The sequence below is a fragment of the Dendropsophus ebraccatus genome, chromosome 10, assembly GCF_027789765.1.
Source record: "Dendropsophus ebraccatus isolate aDenEbr1 chromosome 10, aDenEbr1.pat, whole genome shotgun sequence".
Classification (NCBI taxonomy): domain Eukaryota; kingdom Metazoa; phylum Chordata; class Amphibia; order Anura; family Hylidae; genus Dendropsophus; species Dendropsophus ebraccatus.
The window spans coordinates 4,464,748-4,492,343 of NC_091463.1; the positions used below are offsets into that span (position 1 = coordinate 4,464,748).

Genomic DNA, 27,596 nt, shown 5'->3' on the forward strand with positions numbered 1-27,596 from the left:
GGATTGATGGTTTATCAAATAATTTTAAGAAGGGCTTGGATGCCCTTCTTAAAAAAAAAAGAAAAAAGTTTGTTAGAATTCTGGATACTAAATTTCAAGCTAGGACAGTGATCTTGGGATTGTTTTTGACAGATGTGGAATTGGGAAGGAATCTTCCCCCTTAAATGGGGCAATTGGCATCTGTCTCGAAGCTTTCAGCCTCCCACTGGACCAGACTACATGGGCTCATCTGTTTTTTCACCCCAGGTGCACGGAAAAGCTGGATCCAGTCCTGGGAAACTGGGCGAAGTTTCCCAGGACTGGGTCCAGCTTTTCCAGGTACTTGGTGTGGAGCGGCAGGGAGCGGCATGGAGATAAAAGACCTATAAGCCGACTGCCGAGCAAACAAACTTATTCGCTTTGTTTGTAATGTTAATTTGCTCATCTCTAAATATAACGATTTTTGGCACAATAATCTTTCTGTGTAAAAGGGCCCTGAACCTTGGGTTTTTACAGCAAATATGTAACATATTTCAGTCCACACAGGTTAAAATCCCTACAGATTTGCATCAAACCATCTCCATATAAACATGTGAACTCATCTCGACATGTGACAGCCCGCTCAGCAAATCATTTACTAAGATGGGACAGAGCCGCCAAAGCCACTTACCAAGTCAGGATTGGCTGAGCAGGCTGTCACTGGAGCGGCGAGTTCAGAGGTGTCGGTGACAGCTGTGCTAAGTGAGGGACGTAGAGACAAGGCAGGAGGAACACCCCTTCTACGTCCTGGATGTCTGTGGTGCAGGGGTGCTGGGGTTACTGATGCATATTTCAGGCTTTGCAGTACACTGATGTAGCAGCGACCTTGTAGACAGAAAATACTGATAAGAAGGCCTTGTGCACACATGTTTTCTATGCAAAATCTGCATCCTATTGTTTTCAATAGAAAAATCAATAGCAGTGGGCGCCCAATTTAGCTTTTCTCTGATTACATGTAATTGTTATACTATACTAAAAAATTCAAATAAGGATAAAAATCACTGCACACTGGGAGTTTGATCCACACCATATGGCTAAAGCCGACTCCTTTCTACACGTCACATTGTTTCCGCTTTACGTTAAAACTCTGCAAATGCTGCCAAGTTATTTCAATTAGATGTTCCCATTCAATCTGGAAACAGGACAATAACCACAGAGGACGAAACATGGAAACGCAACGTTTATTACAGCGAGCACACCAAGTGCACACATTTTATAACATCTTCTATGCAGCCAGCCCCCAAGAGCTGAACTCAAGGACTATGGCCACAGGCACTCCTGTATTTGTATACATGGAGCATGTCTATACAGGACCATTTAGTGGGCTCTGTTCAATAAACTGTATTTGTTATTCCTGGAGAACCCCTTTAAGTAGGAAGCGCTGCTGTTTGTCTAGTGCAGCTGTTCTAACACTGTAAGGAGCGCTCCTGTATTCATGCAGACAACCTCCCATGACAAGCGAGCTTTATCAACATTATTCCACTTTCCTGCTGGTTAACCACTCTAAAGATCAGACAAGCAACTTGTACAAGATTGCTGGGAAACCAGTAGGTGTAGTCCTATGGAACAAGACCAAGATCTATAAAAAAAGTTATGTAAGTGGGAAGTTCTGGTGGCAGCCACCAAGATAGGAAGCCAAGTGATTGGTCAATAATGAGGACTAAATTATCGTGCAGAACACACAAGGCCTCAGCCTGGGATCAAGGGCAGGCATAGTAGATGGCAGACTACAATGCACTGAAGAGGTTATCACTTGTGTCTACACAGCCAGATTTATGTGACAGATTATTGAAGCCAAAGCCAGGAACAGACTATAAACCGAAAACAGGTCATAAAGAAAAGACGAGATTCCTGGCTTTGACTTCAATAATCTGTCACATAAATCTGGCTATGTAAATGCACCATAATGTAACAGAGTTGCAAAACCCGTGAGAGTGCTGCTGTCTCTGGAAGAAAGTGGCCATGTTTATATAACGCTGGATAACCCCTTCAAGTTTGTAGGGGCCAAATCTATGGGGGCCATTTACAAAGGTTACGACGCGGCAAGGCGAGGAAGAGGCGTGGCCTCCACCCGCACCTCATTTATGATGATTTGTTGCGGCGGGTGAAGGGTCGGGCACACTGCCAGACGGATTTACTAAGAGTCATACGCATAATTTAAGACCAGCATACGAAAACAACGGCCCCTATGGGTTTAAAAGACTTGACATGCAATTAACTAAAGCCCAACTTAGCTTAAAGTGAACGTACCATCAGGTACATCGTTGATTTTTTTTTTGTTTGTTTGTTTTTTTTACCTTAAACAATCTGCGCCAGCACAGTGGTGCAGTCCTTTTTTTGAAACGCCGTCCGGTTCCTGCGCTCGTCTTTCCCCGAGAACTGCCCCACCCTGGAGTATCGGGGACGGGCCAGCTGCCCCCACTGTGGCAATATCCCTTCCCCGCCAGGCTTGCCCTAGGTACTCCAGGGGCGGCTGGTGTTCAGGACAAGACTGGTGCCAAGCTTGGGAACCGGGTGGCATCTCAAAAAGAAAAAGACCACACCACCAGCATCCCCATGCCGCCACCAATCGATTCAGGTAAAAAAAAACAGCGATGTATCTGATGGTACATTCACTTTAAGCTTTTCACCCATTGCAGTTTGATAAAACCACTGAGGAAGAAATCAATGGAAAATTGCAGTAATCAAAAGGACCATCTACACCAATACAATTATTGAAGACCTTCTACAATACAGAAAAATGTAAGTTAACAAGAGAAGTCACTTTTTGAAAAAGTGGGATTGTCAGTGGTGGGACACCCCAATGCTTTATTTATACATTGACAGCTGTTTGTCTTTTAACCTCACATTGTGCTATTATAGGGCTGCGTCCCCAACACTGACCTCACATTGTACTATTATAGGGCTGCGTCCCCAACGCTGACCTCACATTGTACTATTATAGGGCTGCGTCCCCAACGCTGACCTCACATTGTACTATTATAGGGCTGCGTCCCCAACGCTGACCTCACATTGTGTTATTATGGGGCTGCGTCCCCAACGCTGACCTCACATTGTACTATTATAGGGCTGAGTCCCCAAAGCTGACCTCACATTGTGCTATTATAGGGCTGCGTCCTCAACGCTGACCTCACATTGTGTTATTATAGGGCTGCGTCCCCAAAGCTGACCTCACATTGTGTTATTATGGGGCTGCGTCCCCAACACTGACCTCACATTGTGTTATTATGGGGCTGCGTCCCCAACACTGACCTCACATTGTGTTATTATGGGGCTGCGTCCCCAACACTGACCTCACATTGTGTTATTATGGGGCTGCGTCCCCAACACTGACCTCACATTGTGTTATTATGGGGCTGCGTCCCCAACACTGACCTCACATTGTGTTATTATGGGGCTGCGTCCCCAACACTGACCTCACATTGTGTTATTATGGGGCTGCGTCCCCAACACTGACCTCACATTGTGTTATTATGGGGCTGCGTCCCCAACGCTGACCTCACATTGTGCTATTATAGGGCTGCGTCCCCAACACTTACCTCACATTGTCCTATTATGGGGCTGACGAAGTCCACGTGACGGAATGCGTGGGGTTAATCTGCCTGATCCATCCGTGAGACAGCAATTGTGATTGTATACATTATTTGTTTGTTTATCCTTTAATCTGTGTTTCCTTACTTTTTTGTATACTTATTTTCCTTTCCATTCGTCCCTTCGGCAGCACAACAGAGGGTTAACATTATTTCTCTTTTCCTACTAACAGAAGAACCAATCATAGTAATACAAGTATACTAGCAATTAAGAGTAATTAGCACAAGGCACCTCCCCCTTAGCTATATAACACCCTAGAGAACACACATCAGCGTGTTTTTTTCTTCTGTTTTTTTCTGCTAAGAAGAACCTTCGCTTATTCAGAAACCCCTGGCATACTGAGGGGGTCCTCGGCTCAGCCGGTCCCTGCACATACCTCTGATCCTGTTGAGGTCTAGGAGGTAAGGGTATTGCTCCCGGCTCTACTCTCTGGGGAGGGTCTCCGGTGATGCAGTGGCTGGGCTCTTTCTACAGCAGGGTTGCTGATAGTCTGTCGCCCCGCAGCCATGCCGTGTATTTGCAGGGGGAGGGGTCCGGCACATGGAGTATCGCTGTGTGTGGGACATACCCTCTCCTGAACATGGCGCTGCGCCACAAACTTTTGGATACTCCTGGCTGACTATACGTGCGGTGGGCTCCGGGAGGGGGTGGGGCTTGGCTCCGGTCCCCGCACTTGTAGTATCGGCGGGTGCGGGGGTCTTTCCGGGACTAGGCTCTGCTCACTCTGGAGTTCTCTGCCCCACTTCCTGTCTCTATGGCTTCACTCTGCTGAGTGTCTGCCCCACTTCCTGTCTCCATGGCTGCACTCTGCTGAGCGTCTGCCCCACTTCCGGTCATGTGGCAACCTGACTTCCTGTGGTGACGTCATCAGGGCCGAATACCGCGGTTGGCTGGTTTTTGGCAAGTCCGGCCTCCTCATTTGCCCGGGAAGGAGATTTAAAGGTGCTGGGGACTAGGATTAGCTCCCAGCACTCTGCCAGGAGTGCCTACTTTGTGCACATTAGGATGGACAACCAGCGGGACCATTCCTCATCGGGGAAAAGGAGACGCAAGGACAGACACAGGATGTGTCGCAGCTGCAACCAACCTCTGCCAGACGACTGCGCTTCTGATGTCTGCCAGAATTGCGCTGCCCCGGTTCCTCACGGTAGCATGCAGTCAGAAGCCAAAGAATTCATGGGATGGTTTAAAAACCAGCTTTCCGGAATCTTCAATGAGGTACAAAAACGTCATCATGAGGTACCGATGTCTCAAGCCCTTGTCCCGGCTTCTGTTCTCTCCTCACCATGCCAGTCCTCTCAGGATGAGGAGGACTCGGTCTCTGAGGCCGACTCTGACAAAGGTACCCCGGATCGAGGTCTCCCTGATGATTATTATTTGCTGCAGAAAGATCAAGTGGCTACTCTGATCAGTGCAGTTAAAAAAACAGTGGAGGGTGAACCTAGTTCTTCCAAGCTTCCAAAAAAAGAGGCTCTTTTTTATTTTTCAGAGAGTTCCCATCACGCCCTGCCCAACCAACCGCTGTTGGACCTCCTCATGCAGGCCGAGTGGGCGAAACCAGAGAAAAAGGCGGATCTAGGTTCCAGGTTTAAGTCGGTCTATAAGTTAGACCCTGGGTGTTCAGAAGCGTGGGATTCCACTCCCAGTGTTGATTTGGCGGTCGCCAGGTTGTCCAAAAAGTCTATGTTTCCTTCTGACGAGTCTGCGCTTCTGAGAGACCAGATGGACAGGCGGGCAGATGGTTCTCTTAAGCGGATATACCAGGGGGCCGCCCAAGCTGTTAAAGCTTCTATCGCTTCTGTGTCGGTCAGTAGAGCACTCAGGGTCTGGCTGAGCCGGTTGTCCAAGGATCTCAAGGATGGGGTCCGACGGGAGGATATTCTAAAAGATATCCCTGATATGAAACTGGCTGCCGAGTTCCTGTCGGACTACCCCCTGGACATGATCCGCCTTAACGCTAAGTTGTTGGCCTCGTCCACAGCGGCAAGGAGGGCATTGTGGTTGAAGGAATGGCAAGGGGATGTTTCTTCCAAGAACCATTTTTGTTCCTTGCCATTTCAGGCTGGGAACCTTTTTGGCCCTCAACTTACCCCCATCCTGGAGGGTATGAGCTCTAAGAAAGGGGTGGATTTTCCTCAGCCCCCAAGGAAGCCTAGGTTTCGTCCGCAGCAGAAGCCCTTTCGGAGGTCTCCAGCTAGAAAAAGGTTTCAGCAAAAGTACAAGCAGAATAAGTCCAATTACCAGGCCAATACATCATCCTCATATAAGAAAAAGCCCTCTTCGGGAGGAACAAAGGGCTCATCCTTCTGACGCCAGGAGGATCGTGGGGGCCAGACTCGCTCAGTTTGCTGCAGTCTGGTTTCAAACATCATCAGACTCCTGGGTCCGCTCTGTCATCAGCAGGGGCTACTCCCTAGAGTTGGCCAGTATACCCCCAAACACCTTCTTCCGCAATCACAGCGGTCCTCATGTCCTCGGCCTTGTTCAAGATTTTGTGAAGAAGGGAGCCCTCGAGGAAGTTCCTCGACACCAAAGAGGCTTCGGCGTCTACTCACGGGTTTTCGCCGTCCCCAAAAAAGGGGGTTCTTGGAGGCTGGTAATAGACTTAACATTCCTGAACACCTTCCTGGTAAAGAAACACTTCAGGATGGAGTCAATAAGATCAGTCGCCGCAGTCCTGCATCAAGACGACTATATGGCGACCCTGGACCTCAAGGACGCCTATCTACATGTGCCGATCCTCAGAAGTCATCGGAGGTTCCTAAGGGTCGCAATTTCATCAGGAGACCAGACGCGTCACTATCAGTTTACCTGCCTCCCTTTCGGCCTGTCGTCCGCTCCCCGGGTCTTTACCAAGGTTGCGGTAATCTTGGCTGCCCACCTCAGACTCCGGGGAGTCTATATCATACCATACTTGGACGACTGGCTGGTCAAGGCCTCCTCTCCAGCAGTTCTGATTCAACATCTACGTCTGACTCAGGAGACTCTAGAGAATCATGGCTTCATCGTCAACAGACAAAAATCGTGCCTCACTCCAGCAAGAGTTTGCAGGTTCCTGGGCTTCAACATCAACTCGATCTTGATGAAACTGTTTCTCTCTTCGGAGAGATCGGAACGATTGGTGACAGAAATCTCTCACTTGCTTCGGGGACCAGAGGTGACGGTTCGCTCTGCCATGAGCGTTCTGGGGCTTATGACGTCTTCGCTAGACGCTGTTCCTTGGGCCAGAGCTCACCTCAGGCCACTGCAGCTCGACATCCTCACGCAGTGGAACAGGAGGCCTTGGGGGCTGGACAGGTTGTTAAGACTATCGCCCCCCACGAGGTCAGATCTCACATGGTGGCTCCGGCCAGACAAGATCTCGGTGGGGAAGTCTATGTCCAGTACCCCGCGTCTGGTACTGACCACAGATGCGTCAGCCATAGGTTGGGGGGCCCACTTGAACTGCAGGTGGGTCCAAAAAAGGTGGTCCAGACAAGAAGCCTCGTACTCGTCCAACCGCAGGGAACTGCGAGCGATCCGCCTAGCCCTGCGTCATTTCGCTCCTCTGGTCCATCACCAATGCATCCTAATTCAGTCGGACAACCTCCCTGCAGTGTTTTATGTGAACAAGCAGGGAGGCACCAGGTCCCCAGGTCTAATGGAGGAGTGCAGTCTCCTAATGTCGTGGGCAGAGGATCATCTCCTAGACCTTCATGCAGTTCATATCAGAGGGTCTCTCAACATTCAAGCAGACCTTCTGAGCAGAGAGCAGCTGAATCCAGCGGAATGGAGTCTTCATCCGGAGGTGTTTTCTCATCTAGTCAACATGTTCGGGGAACCTCAGCTGGACGTAATGGCGACGAGACTCAATCGCAAGACGAGAACTTTTTGCTCAATATACAGGGCAGACAAGCCAGACTTCCTGGACGGTCTATCAATCCCTTGGAGTCAAAAATTCATCTATGTCTTCCCACCATTTCCTCTGATCATGAAAGTTCTGACCAAAGTCAAAGGGGACAAGGCCTCAGTCCTGGCGATCCTACCTTACTGGCCCAGGAGGGCATGGTTTCCCCTGGCTGTGTCTCTGGCCAAGGGGCGATTCTGGGAAATCCCGTTGAGACCGGACATTCTCTTACAAGCAGGCCTTTACCATCCATGTCCGGAGAGACTGAGACTGACGGCGTGGCTACTGACAGGCTAACCCTTCAGTCTATAGGGTTATCGGAGGACGTCATGCACATCCTGTCGGCCGCACATAGGCCCGCTACGGTAAAAGTTTACAGCCGTATCCTGAAGAAATTTAACTCTTGGTGTAATCTCCGTAATATCCTCTCTCCATCTGTTTCGCATGTCTTGGAATTTCTCAAAGAAGGTTTCAACATGGGCCTCAAGTTTAACACTCTAAGAGTCCATTTTTCTGCGATTAATCATCATTTTGACGGTGCTTTCTCTAACTCGACTCTGGTCACAAAATTTTTTAGAGCTCTAAAGAATCTTCGCCCTCCGGTCAAGAGTCCTTTACCTTCCTGGGACTTGCCATTGGTGTTAGAGGCTCTGTCTCAACCTCCATTTGAGCCTTTTCAGACAGCGGACATCAGATCTATATCCTGGAAGACTCTATTTTTGGTGGCCATCACCTCAGCCAAGAGGGTAGGAGAGATACAAGCTCTCTCAGCGGAACATCCGTTTCTGAGAGTTATGCAAGACTGCCTAATCCTCCGTATGAGACCCTCTTTTCTCCCTAAGGTGGCATCCCTCACCAATATCAATCAAGAGATTTTTCTGCCAGATTTTTTTCCAGACCCCCAGAATGAGACTCATGCCAAACTCCATACCCTAGATGTTAAGCGTGCTGTCTTAGGCTATCTGGATAAAACAAAGGACTTTAGACGCTCGGACTGTCTTTTTCTCCAATATGCTGGGCCCAACAAGGGAAAATCAGCGTCCAAAGCATCATTAGCCCGGTGGATTAAGGGCACCATTGCCCAATGCTACTCGTCCTCAGGTCTATCGGCACCAGAAGGCATCAGAGCTCATTCAACCAGATCGACAGCTACTTCCTGGGCGGAACTAGCACAAGTGTCCATGGACCAAATCTGCAGAGCAGCTTCATGGTCATCACCAGGGACCTTCATCAAGCACTACAGGATAGATGTCCTTCCTAACAGAGAGGCGTCCTTTGGCAGGAGTGTGCTGGAACTGGCGACTACGTAAAAACCCTCCCTCTATTTCCATTGCTTTATATGTCCCTCTGTTGTGCTGCCGAAGGGACGAATGGAAAGTTTAGATTTTACTCACCGAAATCTCTTCTTTCCATGACGTCCCAAGGCAGCACAAGCTACCCACCCTCATTAAATAATATTGCTGCATACTTCACGCTGATGTGTGTTCTCTAGGGTGTTATATAGCTAAGGGGGAGGTGCCTTGTGCTAATTACTCTTAATTGCTAGTATACTTGTATTACTATGATTGGTTCTTCTGTTAGTAGGAAAAGAGAAATAATGTTAACCCTCTGTTGTGCTGCCTTGGGACGTCATGGAAAGAAGAGATTTCGGTGAGTAAAATCTAAACTTTTTCTTTAGGATATTGCCTTGTTTCACTTCTCTATATGCACTTGCACTTTGTGGCACTTAACTATAGGGTTAGATAGTTTACATACAAATTTTTTGCACTATATTATAATTTGTTCATTATATTTGCTGTCTCTGTATTATCATGTGGGGTGGATCAGTTTCTCACTGTGCCTTATTGGGGCCAGTGTTAGGATCATGTGTGTGTTTTTAAAGGTTTTTAATCTTGTGTCTTTTTTGGATTGGATTTAAATAAAGAATACTTACTATATTGTGGAGGTGCAGACCTTGTTTTTCTGGATCTTTTTTTCTTTTTGTATACCATGGTAGTTTTTGGGTCTGGATAGGACTAGCACTCCGGTACTATTGTATGTGGTACCCGCCTTATATGTGTACTATTATGGGGCTGCATCCCCAATGCTAACCTGTCAAAGATGTTGATAAAGAATTTATAATAATAATAATAATAATAATAATAATAATAATAATAAAAAAATAAAAAAAAAATAAAAAAAAGTCACATGACATACAGGCCCTTGTCCTCACAAACAATAACTCTTCATCATGTTTCATGTTCTGATTGCAGCAAAGCAAGTGAATTGCGAGAAAATCCGACATGGACAATAAAGGCCTGTAGTGCTGACAGTCATCTGCAGATGGAAATCTATGGGATGGCAGCCATGTCCACAGGCACCAGATATGCTTTCCCCATTAGCCGGGAAGGAAAGACAGGACCTGATAAACAACACATAAATCCCATCAGTTCCAGCGACAATGTATAAAGTGCAAGGCGGTAAGTGTAAGGCTATTTGTGAGAACACTGCCCCGGACGTCAGTATTCACGGACTCTCTATTTCCACCATTTAAATAACAAAATACAAAGCAAAATGACGAAATGCAGACGCCGTTCTGTGTCATCCAGTGTATTTAATTACTTAAAGGGGTAAAAAATTTTACAAAACCAGCTGCGAGGTTAATGTCAGCCGTCTAATAATGGTTACGTGTTTCAGTAAGTTACATCATACTGTCCATGGTGAAGAACACTAGACCCTCCAGGCAGACATCTGTTATCCTACCTAGCCTGGGGTGGCAGAATAAACTGCTAAGTGAAACATGGATGGGACGTCTGGAGGGTCGGATAAACAGATGATCCCGCTACAGTATTAGTACAAGAACTATCAAGAAACTATGAAAAAATTAGATACAAGAGGTTAATTACAACACAAAACTTCTAAAACAGAAAAATACAAAGTTTAGAAGTTTAAGCCCACACTTGGGAAGTAATGTTTTCTCAAGCATACGACTTTGACTCTGGCTTCCATCTCTCTTTTTGCTCTAAAAAATGAAAGCCAAGGGATGATGAAGCCAAAGAAAAGATTGGCTTCTTACGGTTCCAGCAGCAGGACAAAAACATGATGCCATTCCGTATGCTGCTCCTTAGGAGGCTGCCAAGGTTCTCGAAATAAGTAAAGCTGCACCAGCTGACATCTTACTGTACAGAGAAGCCTCCCTGTCCTTATACCCCATAAAGAAATGCAGACAATCTGCTCCTCCGATCATGTACAGAATACAAAGCTCAGCCATACAAGATTTCAATATGTAGCCACAGAACATTTGCTGTATCCAATACTAACATGTATGAAGCCTTGCAGCCACAACGTGCCGTTCTACTGACAATGCACATAGGTTATGAGCCGCTGTCTTTTATGATGCTAAGACGACTTACGGTTCAACGACAAAGCAACTTTTGTAGCTATTTGGAAACTGATACGGTAGTAAACTATATAATGTGATGCAATAATCAATACGTTCCAACAATAAACCTGAAGTGAATCGTTCAGGCTGTAACCCACCGACATGTTTGATGCTGTTAGGGCAGGAGACACATGATGCGTTCTATATTATCCATCTGTTCTTCAAAAACATAGTAAATGACCATGGAATGATCCCTGACCATACTTCATGACAACAAGCTAAAAGCTGAGCCCTGAGCACAGTCAGGTGGAAGCACAGATGGATATACTGAAGGTACACAGTGTCTCCCTGCTCTAACAGTCACATTGGTTTGGAAACTGCATTGCAGCTGATTCCCTTTAGAGGGATTATCCAGTGCTAAAAATACATGGCCACTTTCTTTCAGAGACAACACGACTCTTGTCTCTAGTTCAGGTGCGGTTTGCGATTAAGCTCCATTCACTTTAATGGCACTGAGCAGCAAAACCCCACCCAAGCTGGAGACAAGAGTGGGGCTGTCTCTGGAAGAAAGTGGCCATGTTTTTGTAGCACTGGATAACCCCTTTAAGGGTATGTTCATGTCCTATATATGCTGCCTGTATTTGTGAACATACCCTAAAGAGGCCTCTGCAGAATACAGCCTTGTCTACTGCGGCTTCCATTCATTTGGAGCAGGGGTGGACATATAGCCTCTGCAACCGATACAGCCGCATGGGGCCCGAGGCAGCAGAAGGGCCACCATGTGCCCCCCGTATCATACCCAGGGACAATGGATGGGGACTGGTCAGATCACTATGTACCTCACTATAATATCCAGGGACAATGGATGGGGACTGGTCAGATCACCATGTACCTCACTATAATATACAGGGACAATGTATGGGGACTGGTCAGATCACCATGTACCTCACTATAATATACAGGGACAATGGATGGGGACTGGTCAGATCACCATGTACCTCACTATAATATCCAGGGACAATGGATGGGGACTGGTCAGATCACCATGTACCTCACTATAATATACAGGGACAATGTATGGGGACTGGTCAGATCACCATGTACCTCACTATAATATACAGGGACAATGGATGGGGACTGGTCAGATCACCATGTACCTCACTATAATATCCAGGGACAATGTATGGGGACTGGTCAGATCACCATGTACCTCACTATAATATACAGGGACAATGGATGGGGACTGGTCAGATCACCATGTACCTCACCATTATAGGTGACAATGTATGGGGACTGGTCAGATCACCATGTACCTCACTATAATATACAGGGACAATGGATGGGGACTGGTCAGATCACCATGTACCTCACTATAATATACAGGGACAATGGATGGGGACTGGTCAGATCATCATGTACCTCACTATAATATATAGGGGACAATGGATGGGGACTGGTCAGATCACCATATACCTCACCATTATAGGTGACAATGGATGGGGACTGGTCAGATCACCATGTACCTCACTATAATATACAGGGACAATGTATGGGGACTGGTCAGATCACCATGTACCTCACTATAATATCCAGGGACAATGGATGGGGACTGGTCAGATCACCATGTACCTCACTATAATATACAGGGACAATGGATGGGGACTGGTCAGATCACCATGTACCTCACTATAATATCCAGGGACAATGGATGGGGACTGGTCAGATCACCATGTACCTCACTATAATATACAGGGACAATGTATGGGGACTGGTCAGATCACCATGTACCTCACTATAATATACAGGGACAATGTATGGGGACTGGTCAGATCACCATGTACCTCACTATAATATACAGGGACAATGTATGGGGACTGGTCAGATCACCATGTACCTCACTATAATATCCAGGGACAATGGATGGGGACTGGTCAGATCACCATGTACCTCACTATAATATACAGGGACAATGGATGGGGACTGGTCAGATCACCATGTACCTCACCATTATAGGTGACAATGTATGGGGACTGGTCAGATCACCATGTACCTCACTATAATATACAGGGACAATGGAAGGGGACTGGTCAGATCACCATGTACCTCACTATAATATACAGGGACAATGGATGGGGACTGGTCAAATCATCATGTACCTCACTATAATATATAGGGGACAATGGATGGGGACTGGTCAGATCACCATATACCTCACCATTATAGGTGACAATGGATGGGGACTGGTCAGATCACCATGTACCTCACTATAATATCCAGGGACAATGGATGGGGACTGGTCAGATCACCATATACCTCACTATAATATACAGGGACAATGGATGGGGACTGGTCAGATAACCATGTACCTCACTATAATATACAGGGACAATGGATGGGGACTGGTCAGATCACCATATACCTCACCATTATAGGTGACAATGGATGGGGACTGGTCAGATCACCATGTACCTCACTATAATATCCAGGGACAATGGATGGGGACTGGTCAGATCACCATGTACCTCACTATAATATCCAGGGACAATGGATGGGGACTGGTCAGATCACCATGTACCTCACTATAATATACAGGGACAATGGATGGGGACTGGTCAGATCACCATGTACCTCACTATAATATCCAGGGACAATAGATGGGGACTGGTCAGATCACCATGTACCTCACTATAATATACAGGGACAATGTATGGGGACTGGTCAGATCACCATGTACCTCACTATAATATACAGGGACAATGTATGGGGACTGGTCAGATCACCATGTACCTCACTATAATATCCAGGGACAATGTATGGGGACTGGTCAGATCACCATGTACCTCACTATAATATACAGGGACAATGGATGGGGACTGGTCAGATCACCATGTACCTCACTATAATATACAGGGACAATGGATGGGGACTGGTCAGATCACCATGTACCTCACTATAATATCCAGGGACAATGGATGGGGACTGGTCAGATCACCATGTACCTCACTATAAAACTGCAATGATTAGGGTGATGGATTTAAAATGTCACTGTTAAATTTTTTTTTGCAGAAATCAATAGTCCAGGCGATTTTAAGAAACATTGTAATTGGGTTTATTATTAGGCAAATCTGCAATTATCTGCATTAATTATCTGCCCCCCCCTTTCTGTCATCTATTGCTCATTATCAGGAAATCTCAACTGTTTTACATCGTTTGGATCCTGTCTGAGCTATGGAGAGGGGAGGGGGGGGGGGGGAGGAAGGAGGGAGATTTGTCGCCAGCTGAGAGTAGAGAACAAAGGATTACACAGCGGGAGCTGTATAAAAGCTGGTATTCAGAGGTCAGTGCTGACATCAGAGGAGATAGCCCGGTGATGTAGATGTAAATGAACTCTTTGTTGTTCTATGTTGGTCCCTTATCTCCCTCCACCCCTCCCCTCTTCATAGAGAACAACGAAGACAGGGGGAGAGCTTCAAACTGCTTTTTCATGATAAAAAAATTTTTTTCAACTAATAAACCCAATTACAAAGTTTCTTAAAATCATCTGTACTTTTGATTTCTGAAAAAAAATTTGACAGGTACACTTTAAAGGAACAGAACAGTGATTGGTGCAGATGAACTTACCGAGGAAACGTTCACAGACTTCCCCATCTCTTGAATCATTAAGAAGTTATGTCAGTAACCATCTGCAATAGTAATAAGAGCGGCAGACAAGACCTCCGCTGTTACATTGTGCCGCTACATGCCATAATGAGCTCAGCAGATGGCTTCTAAACGCACTGTGAGTGAAGAGCTCCTGAAGTCTTACTACCTAAGCCATTAATACATCGATCCATTCCCCATTCATAAAGCTACCAGTACTCAACCTCTTTTACTAGTTACAGTCAACCTGTAAAGACTTTATATTATGAGAACGTGGGCAGTTCTTTGAGTTATTAGAGGAATAATATACTGAATTCGGCTCCTACCCAATGGCTCAACACCCAGTTGCTTGGCCCTTATGATTTACCTATAGAAGTTATTTCAAGGGGTCCTATTAGACCAAGCAATTTTTAATGATTAACGATCGATCACAAACAAAAGCTCCCTGAAATCGTTCACCATATTACACAGAACGATAGCCGTGCTGGAATAAAAGAACATATTTTCCTATATACCCCCTAGAAGCATGGCACACAAAGTACGGTAAGAAAACGCTTTAGCAGCTGCTTACAGCGTTCTATGTGTTATAGTGGTGACGGGTTCCCTTTAAGAGATGGAAATACTGCTACAACTGCAAATCGACAAGTATCAGCTATTATTGTGATTTACCTTTAAGAAGTGGCTATAACTGGGAACATCTTTGTCGTATGACATCAGTAACATCTGTATATCGTCTCTGTGTGATGACATATGGAATAGCACAAATCCTCAGCATGAAAAATGTTTTAGCGGAAGGGAGTGTGCCGAGCTCCACATTGTCCAGAAGTAGATGATGACACGTAGTAGGATTACACTGGAGAGAAGAGGAGAGAAACACACATAAAAAACAGAAAGTACACAAAACACTTGGGGGCCGCTCGTTTCCTGCATGGGGCAGTTTGCCGGCACCGGTTTGGCAATGATAACCCATCCAGCCCATATCCATACTTGTATACGAGTTTATAATTTAGTAGGATCAATGTTTCCCCAAAACAGAACTAAACTACTGTCATACATAGTACCAATACTTAGGACCCTGGCACACTGAGTAAAAGAGGCAGAATTTATTAGCGGAGCCTGAGCGGTGGATTCCGCTTATCATTCTGCCTGTCCTATTGCTTCAATGGGATTTCTCTTTCATGTGCAAGGGCCCTCGAATGGGAAGCTCCATTAAAATAAAAAAAATAAAAAAAAAGCAAGGCCAGTAAGGGGAAACCTAATAAACAATGTATACTTACCTGTCCTTCCATTGCACTGCTGCCGTGTCCTGCTGACGGATGCGGTTTTCAGCTGGAATTCGGGTACGTCATATACCCGGCTCTTTCAGCTGCAACTGCAACTCTTTCAGCTGCAAGCGATTGCCCACCTAAGCAAGTGTTCCACCTCAGTCACTTATTGGCTGAGCTGGCAGCCAGGTATGTGACATTACAAAAGAGCTGCAGGCGGGCAGCAGCTGTCAGCCAGACTCAGAAGCAGGACTACAGGCCATGAGAACAGGTAAGTATACTTTGTTTATTATGTTCTTCTGCTTTAATATTAATAATTCTGCGTGTGAATTTAGGTAAAATCTATGTATAAGCATGAAATCTCTTCCCATTTTACCGTTTTCATGCACTCTGTAACTACATCATGCATCTTTAGTTCTTAGCACTGAAGAATTGTGAATACAGCTCTGGTCTAAAGTAAGTGCTGAAACCTCCCAGTGTCCCCTGCCTGATCAGCTTCTCCCGAGCTCGCTCTGGTGATATGCATCCTGGGAAGTGTAGTCTTTATGCTAGACACTATAAAAGCATCTTATGCTACATAAACTAAGCGTTCCTCAGCATTTCCGCATTATTGAAGCAGAGCTAAGCTTGTATGATATCTCGGCAACAAAGATAATGGTTTTCTACGGCACACAGTAAGGCTGGGTTCACACTAAGTATATTTCAGTCAGTATTGTGGTCCTCATATTGCAACCAAAACCAGAAGTGGATTAAAAACACAGAAAGGCCATGTCCACACAATGTTGAAATTGAGTGGATGGCCGCCATATAACGGTAAATAACGGCCATTATTTCAATATAACAGCAAATATTTGCCATTAAATGGCGGCCATCCACTCAATTTCAACATTGTGTGAACAGAGCCTTTCTGTGTGTTTTAATCCACTCCTGGTTTTGGTTGCAATACGAGGACCACAATACTGACTGAAATATACGTAGTGTGAACCCAGCCTCAAGGCGCTATTACACGGAACGATCATTGGCCGCATTCGCCCGATATCGCCCGTTACGGACGATAATCGTCCTGTGTAATAGAACACAACGATCAGCCGACATGAACGATGTTGGCTGATCGTTGTAGTTGTCTGTCTTTCAACATGTTGAAAGACAAACGACTCATAAAGCAACGATCTGTTGAAGTCGCTCCGTGGAATAGGACCAGCGGCAGCAGACCTCTGCTATATGCTATGAGCTGCCCGGACAATCAAGCGATCACCCGGGCAGCCCCCCACCCCGACTCTCACCCGCTCGCTGCCACCACATGCAATAGCATGGCGAGCGGAGAACGAGGAGCCATCAAGCGCTGACAGCTCCTCACAGTTGTCCCATGTAATAGGGGCTTTAGGCCTTGTTCAGTTTGGCTGTCCATTGGAGGTCCACTACCAGCCTATATTACTGAACATTGTTTTGCCCACTTACACAAGGAAGCTCCACTGATATTACTGCCCTTATATGCCGATTGCCACCCATTACACGTTTTTAAAGCAAAATGTGTGTTGGGGATGACTGCCGGACCACCACTGTGCAGGGGTCCCTGCATTACTGACTTAATGTCAATAAACAGACACTAAAAGACGCACAGAGGGTATAAGCTGGCATAGGGGAAGGTGCCAGACCTATTTCTCGGTGGATCCACTTTGGGACAGCAGGGCCAATCGAAGGATATGGTATAAACTGTTTATTTTGTAGATTGCGGACAACACGACAACACGAGGCTTCTCCCTTCATAAGGTCCATACAGGTATAACAACCTGATGGAGATGTCTTTCACCTAAAACAAGTGCCACAACTCTGTAGGAGTTTACAATAAGTCTCTGTTACAAAAAAACAAAGACATATTTGTGATGGACACATCAGTGTTTATAATTACCAACAAAAACAGCTGGAAAAAGACAACTGCACCTCCAAATGATGAAAAAATATATACAATCTTTATTAGACATGTATGCAAAGGGACAAACATTTAAAATCATTTAAAAGTACACGCATAACTGTTCACCGGTTCCAATCCAACACAGCGAAAACTGACCAATCATAAGCTTATGCAGGGACTAGCAGCATAAGTGATACAACAATGACAAGAATGTGGAAAAAAAAAGATGTGAACAATCCAAAAACTCATAAATCCTAATACCCCAATGTCCAAAGAAACTGAAGTGTTAAGCACAAATAACCAAAGGAATCAGAAACAAAATCATGATACAATGATACACCATGAAAGAGTCACTGCGAGCATAGCACAAAGTCCTCATTTATTATGGGAATATTAAGTAGGTTTTCTGTGTTTTAATTTCTCTGCCAAAAGTTGACTGAAGCAATGTGATCAGCAATGAACTGGCTGCAGTATTGTAAATGTACCAATCTCCACTCCAGCATTAGCATCTGTTACATAAATCACACTTAGGATGGGATGGGGGGTGGAGATGGGAGGGCTGGGCTCCTCTGTCTGACCCCACACACTGACACACACTCTTATAGCTGGAGTCTTACTACATGTTTGCTGCCTGTTCAGACACCAGCGCCCACCTTATACCCGACAAGGAGAAGAGACAACACCTCCCCCATCTGGCCTGCTCTGCTGCATGTGATAGACTTTTTCCATGTTGTATCTAATATTTAGTGGAAAATTCATTGGAAATTTTAGTGACTCTAAATTATAAAATGACACTTTGTCCAGTACAATAAACTTTAAACACACAAATGTGACACATGTAGTACAGATGTCTTAAAGTGGACCCATCAGCAGATTGTTGCTGACTAGTTGGGAAGTGTATAAGAGGGTTTCTTACCCTGAAGGAGGAGATATAACTCTTCAGTAAATCCCTCACTTCAGATACAAGATGAGGTATAAGCCTTGGAATTTTTTTTGCAAATTAAAAGATAAGGCCCATGGGGCATCTCCTGAGCTGAAAAAGCCCAGCACTGTCCAGCCTGTCAATCTAAATAGTGCAGGCTTTTACACTGAGGCATAGGGGAGTTAGAGAAGAAGGGTCTGCACATTGCTGGGCTTTTGCAGCCCAGGGGAACACCCCATGAGCTTTAATTCCTAATCTGCATAAAAGCTACAATGCTCATATCTAAGCGCTGAGGCGCAGATAAAATATACCTCCCCATTAAGGATAAAAAGCCCCGGTTGTTGATTTCTTAAAAAACCAGGTCACACCTGTCTGGCCACAGCATTATTCAGCCAAAAAAAGTGCAGGTAAAAAAGCCACAAAAATGAAAGTGTTACACCTGCCTAATAGAATAGGTGTCCCTGATGCCCATACCAAGAAGAAGGCAGCCCTCTTGTGTGTGAATATGCCATTAGAGATTATCTATCATCAGGAGCAGGGGCGTAGCTAATGTCCCTTGGGCCCTGGTGCAAAAGTTCAACTTGGCCCCTCCCCCTTCCATGACCAAGCGATGCAATAGATAGGAGATAGATATATAAAGACCAATATTACCAGTATATAGGAAGGAAATATCACCATACATATTACCGCAATATTACCGCCATACTGTTACAGACCAAATCCTGTATACTGACCAATAATACTAACCAGTATACAAGGGGCAAATATTGCCACCACAACCACTACCATCACCACCATATTGTTACTGACCAAAACCTGTATACTGAATACTGAATCCAATAAAATACTGTACCAGATTACAAGTAACAAATAATCCCACCACATACTGACTATAAACACTGCCACATACTGACTAACACCGCCACATACTGACTAATGTCACTGCTGCTAATGAACAACATCCACTGTACACAGATCACTATCACCTCATCCAGTCATATAGAGGTACCCAGCTCTACACAGGTTCTATACACCATATACATTACAGTGCAGTTATATCAGGTAACGTCTCCTCTGATCGGAGTTCTTTCCTTTTCATCATCTTCTCCATCTGGGCCATTATGAGAACTTCCCCGAGCCACAAATCCACAGAATCTGCCAGACAGACATATTAGTCTCCTCACTCTGTCACCATCCTCATCTCTATACACACTGCAAATCTGTATTGGCCCCTTTACACCCTCATTTAGTGGGTAGACCTGACACTATGTGACCCCCTTATAGTATATGCCCGCCACTGTGTAGAGATGGCCCCTTGTTTAATCTTTCATAGAGATGGCCCCATGTGCATCTCCTTGTGAGCCCCTCTCAGTGTAGTCCCCCTTATAGATGCCCCCCTCTGTGTAGTGTCCCTTACAGACTGCCCATCTCTGTGTATTCCATCTTATAGATGGCCCCCTTTGTGTAGCCCCCCTTACAGATGCCCCCCTTGTTGTCCCCCTCTGCCACTCTTTTAGATGCCCCCCTTATGTTGCCTCCCACTATAGATGGCCCCCTTATGTTGCCCCCCCTGTGTTTTCTCCTTACACATGCCCCCATATAGATACCCCCCTTGTAGATGCCCTCCCTGTGCTGTGCCCTTATACATGCCCCCCATTTAGATGCCTCCCTTTTGTTGCCCCACATATAGATGCCCCCACTGTGTTGTCCCCTTATACATTCCCCTCTTGTCAAGCAGATTAAAAAAAAAAAAAAAAAGCTCACCTAACACCTTGTTCCCCCGTCGCAGCTCCCTTCTCTCATGTCTGTGGTCTTCTGTAGTTGGACTGGCCCCGGCCGATGCTCCGCTCCCTGCGGGTGTCCCCGGGATTGCCCCGCAGCACACGCACCAGGGAGCTGTGTAGGCCGAGGCTGTTACTTCCAGCACGGGGAGTGACACGCTCCCTGACCCGGAAGTAATTGCCCCAGTGTACACCGCTCCCTGGTGCGTGTGCTGCCGGGAAATCCCGGGAACACCCGCAGGGAGCGGAGCATCGGCCGGGGGCCTGGGAGAGCAGAGCGGCGGGCCAACGCAGTGGAAGTAGGGAGGGGAGCTGCGGGCCGGCGCAGTGGAAGTAGGGAGGGGAGCTGCGGGCCCCCCTCCGTGGCGGGCCCGGTCGCGACCACGGCCGCTATGCCACTGATCAGGAGACTGCTGACGCATCATGCTGGTATCTGCTCGGCTATCCTCAGAGAGTGTAGAATAGTGCATAGACCTATAGGAGCTTGTTTATGACACGTCAGAAGGTTGTCAGAATGATAGGTAATCTTTGGCGTTACACCTGCTTTTAGGTAGACTACAAAAATAAAAACAACAAAAGCCTAGAATACCATTACGCGGAACAATTTTTAATTACATTTTTTTTAACAATAGTTATTGGCTAAAGATGTTTGGTTTTCCATTCATGGCAATCATTTTAGCTTCATCTAACAAAAGTCCTGAGCTAAAACTGCTGACAGCCCTGAGGTCTGGAGTGCATCCTTACCTATGGTCTTATGTAGCTTGCACAACCAAGAAAAAGGGAAGCGCAGCCGGCCACCACCACCACATGTGACCAGGAGGCCATAGTTATCACATGTGCCCAGGAGGCGGGATCTACCACATGAGCCCAGGAGGCGGGATCTACCACATGTGCCCAGGAGGCGGGATCTACCACATGTGCCCAGGAGGCGGGATTCTACCACATGTGCCCAGGAGGCGGGATTCTACCACATGTGCCCAGGAGGCGGGATTCTACCACATGTGCCCAGGAGGCGGGATTCTACCACATGTGCCCAGGAGGCGGGATTCTACCACATGTGACCAGGAGGCGGGATTCTACCACATGTGACCAGGAGTCGGGATTCTACCACATGTGACCAGGAGTCGGGATTCTACCACATGTGACCAGGAGTCAGATTCTACCACATGTGACCAGGAGTCGGATTCTACCACATGTGACCAGGAGTCGGATTCTACCACATGTGACCAGGAGTCGGATTCTACCACATGTGACCAAGAGGCCGGAACTACATTTGCCCAAGAGGCAGAATACACCACTACCTTCAGGCCATTCAGCTACTGATAAGTACTGGAAGACTGGAGAATATTAAATAGCAATTTACAAAACTGAGTAACTTTTTTTTTTTTCCTTTGAGGTACCCCTTTAAAGTTTATCTGTAGTGCTGAGCAAACCCAAACGCTCGGCATTTGACTCCGGGTGTCTGGAGAAATTGGAGGTAATCATGGAAAACATGGATCGAGCCATGGGCAGCCCTAGGGAAGGTCAAAGTTTTGATTGTTCAGGGTGTCAGCGTTGAGACCTGTTTGATCAGCAGAATGAGGCAAGTGGTTGCGTTCTTTATTGTCAGATCGCAGCAATATCCTGGGTAGAGACAGATGCAAGATCATCTGCTTTCCCTGCTCATTCTGCTGACCGCTGAGGGTCTTTGCACTCCAACCAACATTTTTGACATATGAAAAGTTTTTTCTAAATGATACACTTTAAACAATGTTTTTCTTTGTCATACAAGCTGCATAACTGAGACCACAGGTATGGATTGCCTCCCCTCTCCTGGGGCTGTCAGCAGTTTTGATAGCTCAGGGCTGCTGACAGATCCCCATTCACACCCAGTTATGTAGAGTCAGCACTGTTTGAGGGCATGTACAGGATGAAAGCAAAAGTTCATCAATGATCAGGTTGAATTAATGCTATGTAAATCCTGCAAGACGTCATGTTCTGCATACAGAAGACCCAACAACAGATGTGAGAGCAGAATGGGAGGGAAACAACGTAAGACAATGTAAAGCTTGCAGAGTTTATTTGGAGAGTCATTACAAGGAACAATTTATCACCTTCACCAGGGTTCTGCTACAGAAGTACACTAAAGGAGGGAGGGAGGAGGGCACATAGGAAAAAGAGGCCTCTCATTGTGATCAGCCCATGTGCACGTCTATAACTTATCTGACATCATTCTTGGCAGGTCATTTGTTGCTGCCTCATTACCATGGAAACCTGACCCTGTACATTTCCTACAAGTCTCTGCTTTCTGAACTGTGCGTGGTGACCTTTCACCTCACAGTCCCTTTTGTGAGGAATCTCTTCATATTGATCTTTATGTGGCCCGGGATAGGGTTTCACATACCACATCTGGCTAGGTGAGGGGCGGGGGGGGGGGGGGGGGGGGGGGGGGGGGGGGTGTGTATTATGTGCAGAGGTTGTGTATACGGCATACGGTCTACTACTGCATTCTGTGTATACACCATAGCACAGCCTTTGGCAGTATTGCTAACTGTTAAAGTTTTGCACCACTGTATTTGTGCAGAAGTATGCTGGGAGTTGTAGTTTTTCAGAACACACCATACAGACTTTTTTTCTATCTTGAGATGACCTCACTACTGTGACAGACGTTTTCCTAATGTGTGTGACTCACAACTACTGTAAATGTGGCCTCTTGGCATGACAAAGTGCAGCTGCAACAATGCCCCGTGACCAGCGTAACATGGGGAACCAGGAGGCTCCGTAATACGCCATAAATACCAGTGGCTTAGCCGACACTGGCAATGGACAGTATACGGATGTGTGGTCACTAGGCACTGACATCATGTTAACAGAAGGTAGACAATTCTCCTATAGCTGGCCATATACATGTACATATTAACCAAATATGCCAGTTTCAGCAGGCCCAGATGACTATTTAATAGTGCTGAGCGGATCTATTAAACGGTTCGGTTTCGGTAATGTTCTTCAGACCCAAATGCTCGCCATTTCATTCCCTGTGGCTGCAAAAATCGGATGCTGCCCTAGGGAGTCCTGGAAAACATGGATGCAGCCATAGGCCGTGTTAACACATAGTATGACCTGGCCGTGTCACAGAACAGCCGATGCCAGTGAAGATCATCCTGGGCGGTACTGCAGCATTGGCCGGATGATCTTCATCTGTGCTGAATTGGGATGCGGGTGCATCCATGCGCCCCCACATCTCAATTCACCATAGCAGACAAAGGAGAGTGCGGCCAGAGCTGTACTTTGCATTGTGTGACCTGTCAGGGTTGTGCGGCCACTATTCAGTGAATAGCAGCCACACAAAACTGACAAGTCAGTTTTTTGTACGGCCGCTAGGGATCCCGGCTGAAGTGTATACTCTGGGGGAGCTTTATCAAACTGGTGTAAAGACGGCTTGTCTTAGGTGCCCCTAGCAACCAATCAGATTCAACTTTCATTTTTCAAAGGATCCGTGAGGAATAAAAAGTGGAATCTGACTGGTTGCTAGGGGCAACTAAAACAATTCTACTTTACACCAGTTTGATAAATCTCCCCCTTATGTGTATACATTCCATCCGGGATTCCCTCTAACTGCAGTACATGTAAGTTGTGTGCTAATCACGGCCATGGGGGCCATGATTAATACACAACTTACGTTGTGTGAACATGGCCATAGGTTGTATCCATGTTTTCCTGGACTCTGTAGGTCTGTACCCAACTTCGGCAGTAATTAGCACTAGGTCATAGTGTAGCAGTGAGGAGTAAATGCTGTGACTGGTCAGACATATCAGGGAAAGGACTTTCTCCAGGACTGCTACAGCAAAGCAGTGATTGGCCAGACAAGTAAGGTAAAGGAAGAACATGTGTGTGCTAGGGGGTGAACAGCCCAGTTCTAGTTCTATTCCTAGAATAGAGAATGAGAAATAGCTGTGCACCATGAAAAGGTCAGTCAGTCATTGGCTGAGCAGGTTGTCAATGCTGAGACAAGTGCATCAAGGAGGAAGTGGTGGCGGAACCTGAAGATAGCGCTGGAATAACCCAGGAGAGGGTGTTTAGGTAATAATATGCTCTTCACTATGTTCTATACTAGGGCAGCAATATTTTTAAAAAAAAAATATTAAAGAGCCGCAGTACCACTTTAACAACAGCAGTGACATCACTTACACGACCCTGTCACCACTCTGAAGGGTCCAGCTAACAAATCCAGGAAGGTTTTTGAAAGTCATTATGCAAATGTTCACTTTTCACGTCTGGAATTTGTCCTCACTACAGCATCACCGCCTACAGCATCACCGCCTACAGCAACACCGCCTACAGCAACACCGCCTACAGCAACACCGCCTACAGCAACACCGCCTACAGCAACACCGCCTACAGCAACACCGCCTACAACAGCGCTTCTCAAACTTTTTCTACTGGAGCCTCACCCATAAGACCACGGCAATGCCTGGGCCTCACCATCTGTGGTGAAAGTCCAGTTAAAAGCTGAAAATAATGCTAGGGCTACCTTTCATCCATCTCCCAAGCTCTATACACTAATAAAGTAAGTATAAAATTAATAATGTTGCTAAAATGGAGATTTTTGGGAACAGTAAAAGGGACTGTGCAGATTATAGTTACTTTGTGAAAACTGGCTCACAAGCTGGGCCTCACCAACAACTAGAGGGCGCCTCACTGGTAAGGCCCGCCTCACAGTTTGAGAGGCACTGGTCTGCAACATCACTGCTACATCTGACATTTTATTTTTTGAAAGAACTTAGAAAGGACAAAAAAAAAAAAAAAAAGACAACGAGAAGCCGATTTCAGGATAGGGAGAAAGCAAAGGCTTAAAACAGACAAGATGAGGCCCAAATGCATGAGCCTCATGTACCGTCTTACACGTATGTCAGTCCTGGTTGTATATCAGGAGCGTCTTCTGGAGGTACTGTGATTGAAAACTGAGGTTCACCGTACACACAGACCCAGGAAACATCACCAGGTAACCAGGTATATGACTTTGTTTTTTTTACAATAACGGATTGGTGCCGATGCGGGGATGCAGGTCCTTTTGGAAATGCCTCCCGTTACCCGCGAACAGTGTTGGTCTATTCGTGAGCTCCAGCCCACCCCAGAGAACTGGAGACAGACCCACCGGCCCCCAGTGTGACACGGCTCCATTAGAATTAATGGAGTAGAGTCACAAAGGGGAAGGGAGATGGTCGCGCTGAGGGTCAGCGGGCCTGTCCCCAGTGCTCTGGGGTGGGACGGTGCTCAGCAGGCGCTGGTCTGTTAATGTATATAAAAAAAAAAAAAAAGAAACAATGTACCTGGTGGTACATTTACTTTAAAGACATTGCCCAGTGTTGTAGTTTCCATAACCTACATTATATCAGGAGAGACTATATTGACACACAGTACATTGGCCTGTTTTGGGTTGTAAATGGCTGAACAAAAAACTTTGTGGGAACATGGCCTCATGGATAAAATGACAAACCACATATAAAGGCAGCCGTCTATTGATATTGATAGCTGCAAATAATGATCATAGTATACATACTGCCAATATGCTAACATATAATTAACTGCTGAACCATAACGTGAAGAGACAATAAGATTTGCTCCATTTTCTGGCACAAAACACTCGTATATACATCCATCAGCCAACAGGTGGCATATTGAACAGATGTACAGTATGTCTAGTGTGCCTTGAAAATTGTCAAAAGCATAATACATGGTGTTCATGTATTGATTTTCCTGCTGACTATACGTGTGCTCCAAGCTGAAGTTGGAGCCATATTACACGGCCCGATCCCTTACAGTAGGCAAGCACCAATTTGCACCCGCTTACTCAGCCTATACACTGTACAGGACCCTGAAACCAGTCCAGTTTTCTACATAGGAAGTAATTTACAGCTTCCAGAATCAATTACCAGTTTTCCATAGAGTTATGGACTCAACATACAATGGTGGTCCTGGAAACAATTAATATTGTATGTTGAGGAACCACTGTATTTGCACATGGACTAAACTCTTAAAGGGGTAGTGCGGCGCTCAGAAATTATTCACAGAATAACACACATTACAAAGTTATACAACTTTGTAATGTATGTTATGTCTGTGAATGGCCCCCTTCCCCGTGTCCCACCACCCCCACCCGTGTACCCGGAAGTGTGGTGCGCTATACATACCTGTCACGTGCCGACACCAGTCTTCTATCTTCATTCAGCGACGTCTTCTTCGGGCGGACGGCGAACAGCTCCGACTGTTCCGAATGCCGTCCGCCCTCTGCAGCGTCATCCGATGCTCAGCCGCGATTGGCTGAGCATAACTGTGCTCAGCCAATCGCGGCTGAGCATAGTTGTGACGCGGCGGAGGGGGGACGGGCGGCAGCGACTCGGCCGTCCGTCCGAAGATGACGTTTGGCACAAGATGGCGGACGGCCCTCGACACGGATCAGGTAATGTATAATGCACCACACTTCCGGGTACACGGGTGGGGGTACACGGGAAACGGGGCGATTCACAGACATAACATACATTACAAAGTTGCATAACTTTGTAATGTGTGTTATTCTGTGAATAATTTCTGAGCGCCGCACTACCCCTTTAACCCCTTAACGACATCGGGCGTAAACTTACGCCCTCGCGCCCTGGTACTTGGCGCATCAGGGCGTAAATTTACGCCCGATGTTTCCCCGATCGCTGCGTGTTCACACACAGCGGTCGGGGAAGATGGCCTGCTATAAATCATAGCAGGCCATCTTAGCTTCACGGCACGGGGGGTGGTTAACACCCCCCGTGCTTACGATCGCCGCTATAGGCTGATCAATTCAGATCAGCCAATAGCGGCGATCGGAACCTTTCCGGGTCATCGGCGACCCGATGACCCGGAAAAAAATGGCGGTCGGTGCTGTCCGAGGACGGCACCGACCGCCATTACTGTAAAAAGTAATGGTGATCGCCGTGCCACCGGCCCGATCGCCGTGAACGGCCGGCCGGTACCGGCCGGCCATTCACGGCGATCGGGCCGGTGGCACGGCGATCAGAGTCCCACAATATAGTAAATACCTGCCCTGGACCCCTCAGCTAGGTAGCCGAGGGGTCCAGAGCAGGTATTTGTACATTACTCACCTGTCCCGGGCTCCTGATCGGCGTCTTCCGGGTTCGCGGCATCCTCGTCTTCGTTCGGGTCTTCGGCTTCTTCCGTGACGTCACGTTCGGCTTCTCTCGGCTATTTTCG

General features: G+C 46.5%; 1 long non-coding RNA gene across 1 annotated transcript in view; it reads right to left on the bottom strand.

The window, feature by feature from the left end:
• Positions 1–27,596, bottom strand: part of LOC138802956 (uncharacterized) — a 65,480-nt gene that overhangs the window by 19,323 nt on the left and 18,561 nt on the right. Inside the window, exons 2-3 of the long non-coding RNA XR_011364834.1 lie at positions 15,165–15,348; positions 14,478–14,539 (exon numbers count right to left, since the gene is read on the bottom strand). This is a non-coding gene — a long non-coding RNA (uncharacterized lncRNA). The remainder of the gene's footprint in view (positions 1–14,477; positions 14,540–15,164; positions 15,349–27,596) is intronic.